The sequence below is a fragment of the Pristiophorus japonicus genome, chromosome 21 (assembly GCF_044704955.1).
Source record: "Pristiophorus japonicus isolate sPriJap1 chromosome 21, sPriJap1.hap1, whole genome shotgun sequence".
NCBI lineage: Eukaryota > Metazoa > Chordata > Chondrichthyes > Pristiophoridae > Pristiophorus > Pristiophorus japonicus.
This window is the reverse complement of record NC_091997.1, coordinates 17,605,382-17,618,020: the sequence shown is the minus strand read 5'-3', so window position 1 is coordinate 17,618,020 and position 12,639 is coordinate 17,605,382. Positions and strand designations below refer to the sequence as shown.

The window sequence follows — 12,639 nt, the reverse complement described above, 5'->3', positions numbered from 1 at the left end:
TCCCAATGTTGGGGAAGTCCAGAACCAGGGGTCACAGTCTAAGGATAAGGGGTAAGCCATTTAGGACCGAGATGCGGAGGAACTTCTTCACCCAGAGAGTGGTGAACCTGTGGAATTCTCTACCACAGAAAGTTGTTGAGGCCAATTCACTAAATATATTCAAAAAGGAGTTAGATGAGGTCCTTACTGCTAGGGGGATCAAGGGGTATGGCGAGAAAGCAGGAATGGGGTACTGAAGTTGAATGTTCAGCCATGAACTCATTGAATGGCGGTGCAGGCTAGAAGGGCCGAATGGCCTACTCCTGCACCTATTTTCTATGTTTCTATGTTTCTATTAGCTACCCTCAAGTCCATAGGAACTGATTGAGAGTGTATAGAATGTTGGAAAATGACCACCAATGCATCCACTATTTCTAGGGCCACTTCCTTGAGGATTGTGGGATGCAGCCTATCAGGCCCTGGGGATTTATTGGCCTTCAATCCCATCAATTTCCCTAACACAATTTCCTGACTAATAAGGATTTCCTTCAGTTCCTCCTTCTCACTAAACCCTCGGTCCCCTAGTATTTCCTGAAGGCTATTTGTGTCTTCCTTAGTGAAGACAGAACCAAAGTATTTGTTCAATTGGTCTGCCATTTCTTGTTTCCCATTATAAATTCACCTGATTCTGACTGCAAGAGACCTACATTTGTCTTCACTAATCTTTTTCTCTTCAGATATCTATAGAAACTTTTGCAGTCAGTTTTTATGATCCCTGCAAGCTTACATATTCAATTTAGGAGCCACAGAAAGACTAAAGTTGCTTTACTCAACTGAATTCTATTCCTCAATACTATTTACTCATTTTGCATCCTTTACGGGACCCAATGTTGTTTCTCTGTGGATAGGTAAATTCAGAGCATCCCACATTCAGTGGGAACATGGGTCAGCTATGGGGGTGCAACACTATTGCTAAATTCTTTGATCTTTGCCCCCTTCCATTATGCTTAAGGCTGATAGCATGAAATCACTGAATTTACTTTGAGCTTTCTAGATGAAACAATGATCAGAATAATAGAATTTTATAGCACACAAAGAGGCCATAGCAGCAGTGTCAGTTTACTAAAAGAACTATCCACTTAGTCCCCTACCCGTTTCAGTTCAAATATTTATTGAGTTCCCTTGTATAAACTATTATTGACTCTGCTTCCACTAATGGCTTTTGGGAGGGTATTTCATGACCTATCTACCCTCTGCATTAAAAACAATTCACCTAACTCTTTTGTGTTTTCTGGCGATGATCTTAAATTTGTACACTTTCGTTACCAACTCACTGACCGGCGATAATTACCCCCTATTTAACTCATCAAAAACCCTGTATAATTTCGAGCACCTGTATCAGATTTCCTTCTCTGTTCTAGTGCAAAATCTCCATTTTCTCTGGCCTTCCTTATAACTAAATCTTTTCAATCCTGATATCATCTTAACTAATTTCTCCTACACCCTCTCCATGACCTTGATATCCTTCCTAAAGTAAGGCCCCCAAAAATTGCACACACTATTTTAACAGCAGCTTAACCAATGATTTGTTTAGGTTTGGCTTTTGTAGTCTTACATCCTTTTGGCTAAGATCAAGTGTAGTATCTGTTCTTATCAGTTTAATATCCCCTATGGGGACATGATATTAAATTGATTTTTGGACAGGGAGCTCGATCAGGGGCATGCCCCGTCCACTCCATGCACCGACCTGGTATTGCAATATTTCCAGGAACGGTGCAACTTCGCCTCTCGGCCTTTTGGCCTAAAATCAAACACATTGGCGCAAAGTGATCTTTGGCGTTAGAGTTGATCTGGAACGAAATTGGATAAAAAAAAAAAAAAGATTTTGTAGTCTTACATCATCATAGGCAGTCCCTCGGAATCGAGGAAGACTTGCTTCCACTCTTAAAAATGAGTCCTTAGGTGGCTGAATAGTCCAATACGAGAACCATAGTCCCTGTCACAGGTGGGACAGATAGTCGTTGAGGGAAAGAGGGTGGGACTGGTTTGCTGCGTGCTCTTTCCGCTGCCTGGGCTTGATTTCTGCATGCTCTCGGCGATGAGACTCGAGGTGCTCAGCGCCCTCCCGGATGCACTTTCTCCACTTAGGGCGGTCTTTGGTCAGGGACTCCCAGGTGTCAGTGGGGATGTTGCACTTTTTCAGGGAGGCTTTCAGGGTGTCCCTGTAACGTTTCCTCTGCCCACCTTTGGCTCGTTTGCCATGAAGGAGTTCCGAGTAGAGCGCTTGCTTTGGGAGTCTCGTGTCTGGCAGTCTTACATAGAATTACACTGAATCTGGAGCACAGAAACAGGTCATTCAGCGTAACTGGTCTATGCTGGTATTTATAGTCAGTATGAGCTTTTTCCCACTCTAATTAGCTCTTCCCATGTATCCCTCTTTTCCCTTCTCCCTCGTATTTCCATCAAGCCTCCCCTTAAATGCACCACGAGAGAGCACTACCATGATGGTGAGCCATGCAGAAAATGCAGTGAAGAAGAATGGCGTGATCAGCAATATTGAAGCTGATGCAGAGATCAAGGTAGACAAGAAGGGAGAGTGCGCTGCAATCAGTCGCACCGCATGTCATTTGAAAGCAGATTGAAGGGAATTGAACTAAGCCTTCTGGGAGACTTATACCATCTGGCAACAATGCAGACCTGTAGCTTGGAAAGAAGTGGCAGGTTAGAGAAAGGCCAGGAGTATTCCAAGACAAAAGGATTAATGGTGGATTTCTTAAGCAGTTGATGATTGTGATCTTTGAAGGATTGGGAACAATGCCAGAGAAGAGAACAAGGCTGGCAATATCACGTGGTCAGAAAGAGGATACTGAGTGGGTAGAAACTGGGTTTGATTGGGATTGAGGAAGACTTTGTAGAAAAAAATGGAGGTATGGTGGGGAAAAACTGCAGATTGGGGAGGGGAGGGCAGGGGTGACTATGTTTGGATAGTTACATCTGATATTTGCAAGTACAGGCAATTCTCGATTATCCGTACACGGATCTAACGCTGCAACGGCATTTTTAAAAACTGTGATTCTGTCCTGTGTACAGCTGCACACGACCATTAAACCCACCCCACACACAGTCCTGCACTGATACACAGCATTATCACTACACACAGAGGAAGGGCTTTATTTTATAATAAAGTTTAATGCTGTCTCGACCTTAAAGGAATCCTTGTAGAGCAATCAAATTAACTCGGACCTGAACAGTCTATCCGTTCATACTGTGACCCATCCTCACGTTATCACATCGAAGGCATTGCTCCCAACCCCGCTCTTTTAGGGCACTGTCCAGATCATCACGCTGGTAGCAAGTTCAGAGGGGCAAAAGATTTATCCAACTCTTCCTCCCTTCCCTGTCGTCTTTCCGTTTTCTGATCTTGGTGAATGTGCTCTTGTGCAGTCTGGAGTATCACTGAGGGTGCCGCCTCGGGGGTAAGTAAAGCCGAGTCTCATTCGACCTCCAGCGGTTGATGCCTTTAGACTGGCCATTTTAAGAAAAAGTCGACACAGTATAACATGGGTCTCTTCACTTTATATTAAAATGAATAGGTGGACCATCTCATCCTGGAGTGCGCAGAAGCAGAAAAGCATCAAAGTACTGTATAAATTTGGGACCCAAACTTTCTCGGCAAGTACGTGCACTCGCCCTTGCAGCAAAATCGTTTATCCGGAATAGCCCGATCCCCTGGGGCCCCCGATAATCGAGAGTTGCCTGAATGTAGCAAGTGTGCAAGTACACCAAACTACAATTTTTGCCCATAGGGCTTGCAGTATAAACATGGGAGTTCAATTCAATGTACTTCTTTAGCCACACATACAAAGCTCAGAATCCAGTGGTAAGTTCCATTATGTACAGAACATTCGAAGCAGTCCAGCTTTTTTCACTGTTATCTTTACTGCTGTGCTAATCGCTTCTGGATTTAGCATTTACCCACCCAGGGTTACTAAATTTTTTTAAATTTGCTGTTGAATATGTTTCGATAGCAAGGGGTGAAAGAAAATAATTGCTAATGATCCCAGCTCATTATATCCAAACAATACCATAAATCTTATAAAGAACGATATTCCAATGGATGGGCATTCGGTTAGCTGCACTTACAATCCACTGCCATCTGCAATGATCAATTCTGCATCGAACGGTCAGCTGCTCGCAACTGTACAAAGCAATTAGAAAGCGTCGTAGGGTGTTGGGGACAGAATTGGTTGCAGTTGGCAATCTGATTTCTAAGAAATCTAAACGAGGCCTACTGATGTTAGTAAGGTCCCCCCCTTTAATGTGGAGCTTTCAGTGGCTTTACTATTGATTATTAAAGAGAAAGAGAGAAAATAAGAGGGATGGAAAAGAAAAAGATAAACTGTGTATATATTTATATATATATATATATATATGTATATAGAGATATAGATAAAAGGAGCGGTGAGCTGTGGCCTGGAGCAGCGTGGAGGTATGCCACTACAAGGTACAGTGCGAGCTGGTGCAGGAGGGCAACGGCAGCGAAGAGTGACGTCATCAAGATCCAGGTCGGTGATTGGAGCGTGGGCAGTTGCAGCAGGAGCGACAAGATCAGGGCAAAGGAGCTGTGAGAGACTGTGGGGCCCAGGGGAGGCGTGAGTTCGGGGCCAGGGGCCCAGGGGCAGCATGGGTCAGCCCATACTGCGATATGTGTGTGCACTGGGTCCATGCAACAGAGCAGGTCTCCAGTTGTCTTGGGTAATCCTTGCCACTGGACCAAGACCTAGCTCTGTCAAGCCCGTGTGGTGGCTGGTGTGCAACGGCCACCACACGTTTTTAAAAAAAAATCCACGCACAGGCATCTTCCACCCTTCAGGATGTAGTTCGGGTTCTTCTTTCGAAACACCTGTGAACTCATCCTTTTTTTTGGCGTGGAAGCAACTCATCCTCATTCGAGGGACCGCCTATGATGATAGATAGATAGAAAAATACGATACCTGAAGGTGTCCATTCTCCCAATGATTGCCTCAGTACCTTGACACACTCAATCAACCAGGATTCCTGCTCCTCATCTCTAAACAGGAAGTGCCATTTGTTGAAGGAAAGTCAAAACAAAGTTAGGCTTGGCTGCAGTTCTCTCCATTGTTAAATGTCTGTGAGCACAAATGAAGAATGGGCAATTGAAGAAAAGAAAGACTTGGATTTATATAGCGCCTTTCACAACCACCGGCTGTCTCAAAGCGTTTTACAGCCAAGAAAGTACTTTTGAGGTGTAGTCACTATTGTAATGTGGCAGCCAATTTGCCCACAGCAAGCTCCAACAAACAGCAATCTGATAACCAGCTAATCTGTTTTTGTTATGTTGACTGAGGGATAGATATTGGCCAGAACACCGGGGATAATTCCCCTGCTCTTCTTCAAAATAGTGCCATGGGATCTATTATGTCCACCTGAGAGAAGACGGGACCTCGGTTTAAGGTCTCATCCGAAATATGGCACCTCCAACACTGCAGCACCCCCTCAGCACTGCACTGGAGTGTCAGCCTAGATTTATGTGCTCAATTCCCTGGAGTCAGACTTGAACCCACAACCTTTTGACTCAGAAGCAAGTGTGCTACCCACTGAGCCACACTGACATTTGGGCAAGGTAGCGGAGAGATGCCAGTGCCCGTGGAACTGGGTATGAGCAGGAGTCAGTTTATTTGGGAGAGAAAGGGAGGAGAAAGAAGGTAAGAAACACATATATGGGCTGGATTTTCGGCTTCTCCGTTTTCGGGGTGAAAATGGAGTCGGGGTGGAAAAATTACCGCCCAATTAACATTAGCGATTAATTGCTTAACTTTCGTCATTTGAGCTCTGTGCGTTGAACTATTTTTGCGGTGCAAAAACGGGATCTTCGGCAACTTTAGTGCGGGGCTGGGAGTGCTCTGAGAGAGGCCTTAGAGGGGAAAAAAACATTCAAAAAATATTGTCAACACTCTTGCCGCACAAATCGATGCAAAAATCTAAAAAAATAAAAACTTTAACTTACCTTTTATTCAGTTTATCCACCTCACCGCCACTGGCAGAGCTGGACCACCGTGTTTTCCTGGCGGTCATCGCGGGCCACGTTTCGCGGCGTACGGGTCGGGTGAGACTCGAAACTCACAGCAGTGTCGCAATGCGAGCCGTTGCACACACGGCACATCTCTCTCTGGCGGTGCTTCCACGCACTGCCGCAAAACCCGACACGAGGATCACAACCGGGCAAAAAACAGCTGACCGCCCCAACTTTCGCCGCGGAGGGTCAAAACGCGGTGAAAACCCAGTCGCAAACAACCCAAAAATCCAGCCCAGAGAGCTGCACTAGACAAATAAGAAAATACAGCGAGGCTAACAAATTAATATTACAAATCACTGGAAAGAACAATGGGAAAACATTGAAATACAGAAAAGCCAGAATACAGGCAGTGGCCTAAACTAACAATTGGATCAGAGGCAAATTGTCAGAGGATACTGCTACCTGATCCGATTAAGATTAAAATCATTGTAGAGATAATGATTCTGGTAATAGTACATGTGTAAATTGTCACTTAGCAATCTGCACCACATGTCTCTTTAATATCCTTAAACCCAACCCGACCCAAATAATGTCCATACAATGAATAGAATATTGCATCAGTGATATTAGCCATTGTTCTTTGGCTCTTGAAAAGACCTTCATAACTCTCCTGTGGGATTAAGTGTAATTTAAAATGGTGTTTTGTAGTCTGTCAAGTGCAAAAATGTATTGAGTTACCCTTGATACGCCAAGCCCTGTACAGTGTGCATCACTTACGCTCTCGTCACCAGTTGAGTTTTACACATCTGAAAATAACACACTAAAATTTTAAACAGTGGAAAATAGATTGTTCTAGAATCAACTGGTAACATTAAGCTTGTGGGGCTAGTTGGTGCCGAGTTCTCTACATAAGTGTTTTTGAAATTGGGCCTTTGTCTAACAGCTCATGCTCAATTTACCCAGCCTTGGTTTTCAGTGTATTGTGTGTCGGCTTGGCTGAGTTGGTAGCACTGTCTATATAAGACGCAGAAGGTTGTGGATTCAAGCCCTATTCAGGGTTTAAACGATAATCTTAGCTGACACTCCAGTGCAATGCTAAAGAAATGCGCCATTGTTGGAGATATTGCCCTTAAACCGAGGCCCTATTTGCCTATTCTAGTCATTCAAGGAGATGTTAAAGATCTCTAGGCATTGCAAGAGCAGACAGTTCTCCTGGTACCCTGGCCAAAATTCTTCCTTCAGTGCATGCCATCTAAAAAACAGATGACTTTTATTTTATCTCATTGCTGTTTCTGGGATATTGCTAAAACAGAATGGTTGCTGCATTTGCCTATAGTCACTGCAAAAAAAATCATTAACTGAGATATTTTGATGTGATCAGTCATTATATAATCATAATCATATAATATTCATTATGACTAAAATACATATATTTGAAGTATTAGCTGATTAATTTATTCAAATGTAATCTTTGATTCTGATGTAGAGATGCTGCTACAGTATTTCAAGACCTTGTAACTTTGAGCAGATGTTTCCACAAAAAGTTTTGTGACTCACTGGGACCAAAGTTAACATGAATTGTACCCAGACATTTTCACAGCTAACCAAAAATTGATTGACATTGGGTAAATCTTAATAGATCACATACAAAGAAGGGTCCTAATAGGGTCACTAAAAGTTGTGGCACAGGTTAGCAAGGCCATAAAAAAGCAAACCAAGCAGTCGGGTTTATTTCTAGAGGTATAGAATTGAAAAGTAGGGAAGTTATGCTAAACCTGTATCGAACCTTGGTTAGACCACACTTAGAGTACTGTGTACAGTTCTGGTCACCAAATTATAAAAAGGATATAGAGGCACTGGAGAGGGTGCAGAGAAGATTTACAAGGATGATACCAGAAATGCGAGATTATACATATCAGGAAAGGATGAACAGGCTCTTGAAAAAAGAAGGCTGAATGGTAACCTAATAGAGGCCTTTAAATTTATGAAAGGTTTTGATCGCGTGGATACAGAGAGAATGTTTCCACTTGTGGGGAAGAGCATAACTAGAGGCCATTAATATAAGATAATCACCAAGAAATCCAATAGGGAATTTAGAAGAAACTTCTTTACTCAAAGTGTGGTGAGAATGTGGAACTCGCTACCACAGGGAGTGGTTGAAGCGAATAGTATAGATGCATTTAAGGGGAGGCTGGACAAGCATATGAGGGAGAAGGTAATAGAGGGTTATGCTGATAGATTTAAAAGAAAAGACAGAAAGACTTGGATTTATATAACGCTTTCACAACCACCAGACGTCTCAAAGCGCTTTACAGCCAATGAAGTACTGTTGGAGTGTAGTCACTGTTGTAATGTGGGAAACGCAGCAGCCAACTTGCGCACAGCACGCTCCCACAAACAGCAATGTGATAATGATCAGATCATCTGTTTTTGTTATGTTGATTGGGGGATAAATATTGGCCATGACACCAGGGATAGTTCCTCTGCTCTTCGAAATAGTGCCATGAGATCTTTTACGTCTACCTGAGAGAGCAGACGGGGCCTCGGTTTAACGTCTCATCCAAATGACGGCATCTCCGACAGTGCAGCACTCCCTCAGCACTGCACTGGAGCATCAGCCTAGATCTTTTGTGCTCAAGTCCCTGGAGTGGGACTTGATGAGGAAAGACGGAGGAGGCTCGAGTGGAACATAAACACCATCATGGACAGGTTGGGCCGAATGGCCTGTTTCTAGGCCGTATATCCTATATAATCCTATGTAGTCCTGCCACTGCTTCAGGATCCTCCTGCAACATTTTTGGAAAATCTAGGCGGATCATGTGTGCATTCTCAGACTGGTTTTCCAGCTCGACAGCAGCGTGACCAGCGGTCCTGAAAGGGAACACTGGAGGCCGCAGGAAAAGAAAGGTCGTTTTTACATTTTGAAATGCCTTGATGTGGAGCCAGAAGGAGCAAGCGTTTCCTCACCCCTCCTCTTTCCTGAACCTGCCTGCGGGTTGGCTTGGCTTCCAATCTGGCCGAAATTGAGAAGGCCCAGGGATCATTCCCTGTGTATAGTTGGTGCCCGAAAAATGGCACAGATCAATTTCTACCACATAGTCACTGATGTCACTTTCTCACATATTCTGGCAAGAGCACATTCCTAAACATGTATTAAGCTTTTATCTTTTAGTTTACAGTGGAATACCCTATAATACAAGTGCCAGTCCACAGTATTCTTTTGTAGAAATGTACTTGTCAAGGCATAGAATTTACTAGTACAGTACACTGTTATTCCATCGAACCTTGTAGCATAAAGCATTGTAGTGTTAAACCTACTAATATGTAGCTAGTCCTGAACTGAAAATGACAATGATTACCCAAATGGGAAAAAAATGAAAAGCCACTCAAACAACTGCATGAAAACAGTGCTATAGGTCGCACATGAAATAGATTGGTTTGTTTGCAACTGGTACTTAGGCTTAGAGTGACAACCTGTCTGGTTTTGAACCTTGAACCACACATGAGATAGATTTGGATGTCTAAGGCCAATCGTTGGGTTGCAGAGATTAGAGTGGCCACCAATCTGTGTTTTGAACCTTGAACCAGACAGGGGTGACCATCTATTCATTTTAAGGAATGAGAACCAACCTGTAAAACTCTAGTTTTTGAATACTCCATTTTAAGAAGTTGACTGGACATTAGTGTGATTGAGCATATGCCAGCACACCTGTTTGCTTTGCCATAAATAGGACATTTTTAAAATTCCTAATCCTCGTGTGCATTGGTCAAACCGTGGCGTCCCTCGCAAAGCTGAGAGTTTTGTCTGCTTTTTCCATTGCTATGTTCTCCTGCCCTCTCCTGAAGAGTCTGGCCCTTTCTGGGTACAGTTCCATGAATGCTGGCAGCCCTCTGGCACCTCACCTAAGTGGCCATGCTTTGATGTTTGCACACTGGCAGCGCGAATCCGCTGCCGAGAGAACAAAGCCATTCCTCCTCCAATTCCCACAAACATGCACTTTCTTGTAAAGTAACCGGATAGCAATTCGAAGCAGGGTTCAGCCTGACACTCCGTCTATTCCTGAGCAATTGGGTCAACAGGCCCCCTTGTAGAATTTTTGTATGTTCCACACAGGAAGATAATCCAAATTCCATGCAGAAAACTGCTCCCACTGTGAACCATAATAGTGATCAATGATGATCTAGTTGAAAGAAGCTGAAAATGGGAGCAAAAAATTAAATCCTATCTCCTACAAAAATGGTGAATGTAAAAGGTGGTAAATATTGTGGGAGAGCCATCAGTGTGAATACGATTGTGGTTCAAAGACAAGCCTCACTCCCACATTCTCAGGGCAACAAGGGATGGGCAATCGATGCAGCATTGCGAGCATCACCCACATCCCAAAAACAAATAGGAAAAAAAATGGAAAATATTTGTTTTATGAATATGTGGAGAGATATTTTGAAACCAAGCTGAATCAGACTCCTACGTGCCAAAATTACTTGTGAAATGTTTTACTTTTTTCCTGGATAATTTTCTCTCCTATTTTCTGCTGCTGAAAGTGTTGGCTCTTTGTTACGGTATGGCCACATGGCCACAGTAACCTTGCTCAAAAAGGACGGTATTCATTTGTGAAGATGAGCAACGAATCTGACCATTATATTCAACCGTGGGGACCATCATATCCGAGCCCGACCCTCACATGTGTGTTTCTAGCAGGGGTCATTGGATAGCAATGCACCTGGGCAGGACCGGAACCAATGTCCTAGGGGGAGTGTTTGCTAGTGCTGTTGGGGAGGATTTAAACTAATATGGCAGGGGGATGGGAACCAATGCAGGGAGACAGAGGGAAACAAAAAGGAGGCAAAAGCAAAAGACAGAAAGGAATTGAGGAAAAGTGGAGGGCAGAGAAACCCAAGGCAAAGAACAAAAAGGGCCACTGTACAGCAAAATTCTAAAAGGACAAAGGGTGTTAAAAAAACAAGCCTGAAGGCTTTGTGTCTTAATGCAAGGAGTATCCGCAATAAGGTGGATGAATTAATTGTGCAAATAGATGTTAACAAATATGATGTGATTGGGATTACGAAGACGTGGCTCCAGGATGATCAGGGCTGGGAACTCAACATTCAGGGGTATTCAACATTCAGGAAGGATAGAATAAAAGGAAAAGGAGGTGGGGTAGCATTGCTGGTTAAAGAGGAGATTAATGCAATAGTTAGGAAAGAAATTAGCTTGGATGATGTGGAATCTATATGGGTAGAGCTGCAGAACACCAAAGGGCAAAAAACGTTAGTAGGAGTTGTGTACAGACCTCCAAACAGTAATAGGGATGTTGGGGAGGGCATCAAACAGGAAATTAGGGGTGCATGAAATAAAGGTGTAGCAGTTATAATGGGTGACTTTAATATGCACATAGATTGGGCTAGCCAAACTGGAAGCAATACGGTGGAGGAGGATTTCCTGGAGTGCATAAGGGATGGTTTTCTAGACCAATATGTTGAGGAACCAACTAGGGGGGAGGCTATCTTAGACTGGGTGTTGTGTAATGAGAGAGGATTAATTAGCAATCTCATTGTGCGAGGCCCCTTGGGGAAGAGTGACCATAATATGGTGGAATTCTGCATTAGGATGGAGAATGAAACAGTAAATTCAGAGACCATGGTCCAGAACTTAAAGAAGGGTAACTTTGAAGGTATGAGGCGTGAATTGGCTGGGATAGATTGGCGAATGATACTAAAGGGGTTGACTGTGGATGGGCAATGGCAGACATTTAGAGACCGCATGGATGAACTACAACAATTGTACATTCCTGTCTGGCGTAAAAATAAAAAAGGGAAGGTGGCTCAACCGTGGCTATCAAGGGAAATCAGGGATAGTATTAAAGCCAAGGAAGTGGCATACAAATTGGCCAGAAAAAGCAGCGAACCTGGGGACTGGGAGAAATTTAGAACTCAGCAGAGGAGGACAAAGGGTTTGATTAGGGCAGGGAAAATGGAGTACGAGAAGAAGCTTGCAGGGAACATTAAGGTGGATTGCAAAAGTTTCTATAGGTATGTAAAGAGAAAAAGGTTAGTAAAGACAAACGTAGGTCCCCTGCAGTCAGAATCAGGGGAAGTCATAACGAGGAACAAAGAAATGGCAGACCAATTGAACAAGTACTTTGGTTCGGTATTCACTAAGGAGGATACAAACAACCTTGCGGATATAAAAGGGGTCAGAGGGTCTAGTAAGGAGGGGGAACTGAGGGAAATCTTTATTAGTCGGGAAATTGTGTTGGGGAAATTGATGGGATTGAAGGCCGATAAATCCCCAGGGCCTGATGGACTGCATCCCAGAGTACTTAAGGAGGTGGCCTTGGAAATAGCGGATGCATTGACAGTCATTTTCCAACATTCCATTGACTCTGGATCAGTTCCTATGGAGTGGAGGGTAGCCAATGTAACCCCACTTTTTAAAAAAGGAGGAAACAGGGAATTATAGACCGGTCAGCCTGACCTCAGTAGTGGGTAAAATGATGGAATCAATTATTAAGGATGTCATAGCAGTGCATCTGGAAAATGGTGACATGATAGGTCCAAGTCAGCATGGATTTGTGAAAGGGAAATCATGCTTGACAAACCTTCTGGAATTTTTTGAGGATGTT

General features: G+C 43.5%; 1 non-coding gene across 1 annotated transcript; it reads left to right on the top strand.

Annotated features, from left to right (window-relative positions):
* Positions 1-1,581: 1,581 nt before the first annotated feature.
* On the top strand, positions 1,582-1,763 carry LOC139234195 (U2 spliceosomal RNA). The gene has a single exon (XR_011588294.1). It is a non-coding gene; the product is annotated as a U2 spliceosomal RNA (small nuclear RNA).
* The last annotated feature ends 10,876 nt before the right edge of the window (positions 1,764-12,639 follow it).